Source organism: Tenrec ecaudatus, chromosome 5 (genome assembly GCF_050624435.1).
Source record: "Tenrec ecaudatus isolate mTenEca1 chromosome 5, mTenEca1.hap1, whole genome shotgun sequence".
In the NCBI taxonomy this organism is placed as follows: domain Eukaryota; kingdom Metazoa; phylum Chordata; class Mammalia; order Afrosoricida; family Tenrecidae; genus Tenrec; species Tenrec ecaudatus.
The window spans coordinates 91,647,206-91,653,135 of NC_134534.1; the positions used below are offsets into that span (position 1 = coordinate 91,647,206).

Genomic DNA, 5,930 nt, shown 5'->3' on the forward strand with positions numbered 1-5,930 from the left:
TGCTATTTTCAGTAGCCTCGTTTGTATGTGAAAGCTGGACAGTAAGAACGGCAGCTTTTGAATTGTGCTGCTGCCAAAGAATATTGACTGTGGTATAATCACAGTATCATGGGCTGCCAGAAGAACAGTCAACTGTGCTTTTCAGAAGCATGAATGGAGCAACACTTCATTTAATGTACTTTGGATATAGTATCAGGAGTAACACGCAGCATGCATCGTGTGTTAAGATGGCTTCTCTTGAGAAGCAAAACCAGTGATCTGTGTGTGTGTGTGTGTGTGTGTGTGTGTGTGCGCGCGCAAAGCAAGGGATTTATATCAAGAAAGGGCTCACATGGGGGAGGGAGGGAAAAAATGAGGAGCTGCTATCAAGGACTCAAGCAGAAAGAGAATGCTTTGAAAATGATGTCAACATATGTACAAATGTGCTTGACACAAGGGATGAATGTATAGACAAGAGCTGTAAGAGCCTCCAATAAACATATTAATTTTTTAAAAAGCTCTATGGGCCCCCAATAAAATGACTTATAATTTTTAAAAAGAAAGAAAACAAAGACTCACAGAGTTGCAGGTCCAATCTGATTCAAGTTGGTGGGACAGATGTAAGCCGAAGTCTTTGACTCCTGCGGATACAGTCTGACACACAGGAAGTAGGAAGATGAAGCAGGAAGACCACAGGCTGGTAAATGCAGGGCTGAATGGATCTGAAGTTGACACTCTGCTGATGATTCCTGAGATTAACAGGCAATAGTACAGGAGGTGGATGAACTAGATTCAGGATCCAAACCCAGTGGTAAAGGTGAGCTAACTTCCATACACTGTCAGTTTATAGTAAGAGTGGTCCACAATGACTGAAACTGCCCTCAGTTTTATCAAGACTGTGACCAGATGAACTGCTTGGTTGCTTCATGGAAGAGTCCATTAAAGATTTTGCCCACACTATGTTAGATAATATCACGGGAGAATCCAGACCCACTCAAATTGACGTAACATCTAATTACAATTCTTGGTAAAGTAGAAGATCCTTCAAAAAGAGAAGGGCCCTCAAAGGAACTCACAGAGTGGCTTCAACAATGCTCAAACCTAGTAACTCTTGCGAGGATGGTGCAGAAGCAGGCGATGTTTCGTTGCTGTGGGACTTTTGTACATAGGGTTTCTATGCGTTGATGACACCTAATGATATGCAAAGTGGTTATCTCCAACCAGAAAAATGTAAGGACAAGGGAAACATAAAGACTCAAAATATTTCTGGAGGAGTAAATAGTTGGAGCTCTGTAAATATACACTCATTCTTTACTTATCTACATGGTTATACTCCAAAGAACATATTGCTATGCTAAAATTAGTTTTATGTCAAGTTGAGGATGACCACCTCAGATTACAAAATGGAGCATGACTACATCATTGCTTAACTGCTAATTTATATCATTTTCTAACTTCCATATCACTGAGAACCATCAAACAAACTCATTGCCACCAAGCCAATGCTGACTTAAAGTGGCCCCTATGCGTTTCCAAGACTGTTGATGATAGTAGAAAGTCCAGCCTTTCTCCTTTGACACTGCAGGTAGCTTTGAACTACTAACCCTGTGGATTGTAGCCCAACTCATAACCACTATGCGCCCAGGGCTTGACACGTAACCTTGCCCATCACAGGCATTGTGACTCTCAGCTTTTGCCTGGGTGTTCCTTGTTGCTAGATGCATGTTGTTAATGTACAAAATCATCTCATGACAGGCTTTTTACTATTTTCATACATGTGAAATATCAGATTATGAGATGGTTAATAAGGGAGGAAAAGATGTTGCTAAATGAATGAGCAGCACAAAGTAACTTATCTTTTCCAATAAAATTATATATGAATATTTTAAAATCAAGACTGAAGAGGAAGCCTTCAAAACTCATGTAGACCTATCTCCTTCCGGGCTTCTAGTGTCATACATCATCATTCTAATATCATACATCATTCTTTTACCTGCAGAGCCCATATGGTCTGTGGAAAAAAGAATCTGTATTTTTTAAAGACTCCTCAGGTAATTCTCAAATGTATACTGTTTTGCACTCATTGAGAATAACTTCTGCGATCGGGATGACAGTTCGACTTAATAGGATCTTAGGGATCCCTCAGTAATTGGTGCATAAGAAGAACCCCAACATTCTAATTTCTAGACTGCTGTAATCCAAATGGACACAATGCCAGTGAGTGAGTAATTGTGAGCACTCCTTATCGTGTACATTTGAGACTGGCGTACAACTTCCTAAGGCGCCATGGAGGAAAAATGGTACCATAGTAGGTCGGCATGAAGGCTCTGTGAGAAATAGTGCAAATCCTCCGCCGAGTAGGACGAGCTGCTGACGAAGGTTGCTCGGCTCTGCCAATGTTAGCCAATATTTGTTGTGTCACAGTAATTACAGGGTGAGCACAGCTACATTCCTCAGTACTAATAAAGGCGGCAGAGCCCACTCTGCAATAATTGCTTTCCATTAGGTAAATGTTGGGTTGCTTCTAACAATGAATGGCAATAACACAACATATAATTTTCATAGCTGCGATATTTCACATTCAAAATCTAAAACACAAGTCTCTCATTAGCCACTCCTTCAGTTCGAGAAGACGAACTAATTCCGCTTGATTGAAAAGCAGTCTGTCCTTTGCTTATGTGAGTTCACATTTCGTCTGCCCAGAAAGGTGAAGCTTCAAAGAACATCTGATCTTACCTTCTTCCGACAAAAATTAGGCAAAATTTAGAAGCTGAACATTTTAAAGGTAGCTAATTTATAATAAAAGGAAAATTTGTTTTTAATTTCAGATTTAATTTTTTGCTTACACCTTTGCATATTGTTGATAATGACAGACTTTGAGGTTCTGTGGAATAGATCTGAAATTTTTTTCAACCAGATTTTTTAGGATTATAAAGAATTGCATCTCTTTAGGTTTGGTCGACGTGATCACCCCCACACAGCATTTTTGCTGCCTCCTCCACCTTTCTCTTCCCTGCTCCCTCCCCATTTCAAAATGTTCCACTCCTTCACCGAGCAGATCCTGATCCTATTATTTTCACAAGGATGGTTGCAAACATAACACGTGAAGACAGACTAATAGCCTAATTGGGGGGAAAACCACATTTTATTATAAAGCCTTGGTATATGTACTTTGACATCTATGTTGGTCTTTTTGTTTTTGGCTAAAATATGAAATCATATGGAATTAAGAAGAACTACTGGAGGGTGTGTTTGAAGGCAGAAGAGAAAATAGTAGATTTTGTCACTCTATTGTTTACCCAGTTACTCACATTTGATGCCTTTTCAAGAACTCCTGATTTCTCGTGTATACATACCGCAGGTTCTTAATAAGCCTTCCTCCAATCCCGATGCCACGCTTTTCTTCATGTAATCTAACTTCTCTGACCCCACAGAATGCTCAAAGTATAGAATGATGCTATTGATGTCTCATACAAGTAAAATTTTGCTTAAGGCCATTCAACAACAGTTGCAGTAGTACATTGACAGGAAACTGTCAGAAGTTCAAGCCAGATTCAGAAGAGGACGTTGATTCAAAGCAGAGAATTCCAGAAAGATGGTGACTTGTGTCCCATTGAGTGTGCAAAGGCATTCGTCTGTGTGGCTCATACTAAACTGTGGGCAATCTTGAGAAGAATGGGAATTCAAGAACACGTCATTGTACTCCTGAGGAACTTGCACATGCATCCAGAGGCAGTTGTGCAACCAGAATGAGGGGATGCTGCAATGGTTTAAAACCAGCTAAGTGTACAACAGGGCTGTATCCTCTCACCACATTTGTTCAATCGGTATACCGAGAAAGTCATCAGAGAAGCTGGATTATAGGAAAGAGAGTCTGACATCAGGCTTATTAACAACCTGGGGTATGCGTCTCACACAACATTGTTTGCTGAAAGTGAAGAGGACATGAAGTACTTGCTGGTGAAGATCAAGGATTGTAGCCTTCCATTTGGATGATAACGCAATGTAAGGAGACAAAAATCCTCACAACTGGACCAAATGGTAACAGCAGGATAAAAAGGAAAAAGGGTAGAAGTTGTCAAAGATTTAGGTCTTACTTGGATCCACCAGCAATGCTCATGGAAGCAGCAGTCAAGAGATCAAAAGACACATTGCATTAGGTAAATGTGCTGCATAAGAGCTCTTTAGAGTATGGAAGAACAAGGGTGTCACTCTGAGGACTTATGGCGCCAAGAACACCAACCCGTGGTATTCTCCCTTGCAGCATATGCATGGGAAAGTTGGGTATTGAGAAAGGATGGCCAAGAAAGAACTGATGCATTTGAATGGTGGTGCTGGAGAAGACTACTGAAAGTACCATGGACTGCTGAAACAACAAGCCGAGCTGTATTGGGAAAAGTAAGGCCAGAGGGCTCCTTAGAGGCAAGGATGGCATCCCTTTGTCTTACATACTTTGGACATATTGTCAGGAGAGACTAGCCCCTGGAAAAATGACATTATGTTTGGTAAGGGGGAAGGGCAGCGAAGAGACAAAAGCTCTCCATGATATGGATGGACAGAGTGTCTGCATCAAGGGACTATAGCGGCTGCACATGGAAACAATTGTCAGGATGGTGCAAGACCCTACAGTGTTTTTGTTCTATTGTGCATAGGGTCACCATGGGTCACAGCCAACTCGATGGCACTTAAGAACAACAACTATATCTGTAGTGTGTGTGTGTGTGTGCCCCCGTTACCTGAGTTAGTTTGGGGAAACTGGTGGCATAATGGCTATATGTTAGGATGATAACTGCCGGGTTAGGTGTTCAAAACCACTAGCTGCTCCAAGGAAGAAAAATGAGGCTTTCTATTCACATAAAGAGTTACAGTCTTGGAAACCGAGTGGGGCAGTTCTACTCGGTCCTACAGGGTTCCTATGAGTCAGAATTGACTGCATAGCTGCGAGTTTTGAGTTTTATCTCCAATGAAACTTGTGCCAGGATTTCATGATGTGGTGGTAATTTGGAGGCTGTTTGCCTCAATTTGGGAGAAAAAAATTGCTTTGGAAAAACTTTCTTGATTATTTGAAAATAATTTTATATAATATTTGGTTTCATTTAAATATTTAACTTTATTTAATGTTATATTGTGGTTTACTTAATATATGGTATTTGGAGACTATTGTTTGGAGTGCAGTATCAACTGTCTTTTCCTTATATTGTTTTCCAACTCAAGCTTCGACTGATTTTAACCTAATTAATTCAATAAAAGAGGAATGAATGCAAAATACCTTTTCAAATCAAAACCTTTATAAAATACCCAGAATATTGGAGCCTGTGGAGGCCTGCTGGGAACAGGACTTCTAAACGGCAAATATGTCTGGAAGGCTGTGGTCCAAGGCCATCTTTGCTGGCTATAAACGGGGTCTACGGAACCAGAGGGAGCACACGGCTCTTCTCAAAATTGAAGGTGTTTATGCCCGAGATGGAACGGAATTTTATTTAGGCAAGAGATGTGCTTATGTGTACAAAGCAAAGAACAACACAGTGACTCCTGGCGGCAAACCTAACAAAACCAGAGTCATCTGGGGAAAGGTAACTCATGCCCATGGAAACAGTGGCATGGTTCGGGCCAAATTCCGGAGCAACCTGCCTGCTAAGGCTATTGGACACAGAATCCGTGTGATGCTGTACCCCTCAAGAATTTAAACTTAAAAGTAAATAAATAAAATTGTGCATTTGTTAAAAATAAATAAATAAAATGCCCAGAGCAGGAAGCCACAGCGGCACTGGTGTCTACAGCCTTAGGACTGCAAGACAGTGAAAGGAATTGGGAAAATGATGAAAATTTTGACTTTGCTGCACCATTAGAAGACACATATTGCCAGGTGGTCTTCTTTAGTCATTGCCAGGTGGCCTCAGGGACTGAAAATTCCTGGAAAACACTGATGAGTTTTCCAAAACTATTGAAGG

At 40.8% G+C, this 5,930-nt stretch overlaps 1 pseudogene; it reads left to right on the plus strand.

Moving 5' to 3' along the window:
- The first annotated feature begins 5,288 nt into the window (after positions 1-5,288).
- LOC142448851 (large ribosomal subunit protein eL33 pseudogene) lies at positions 5,289-5,719 on the plus strand (annotated as a pseudogene).
- Positions 5,720-5,930: the final 211 nt, after the last annotated feature.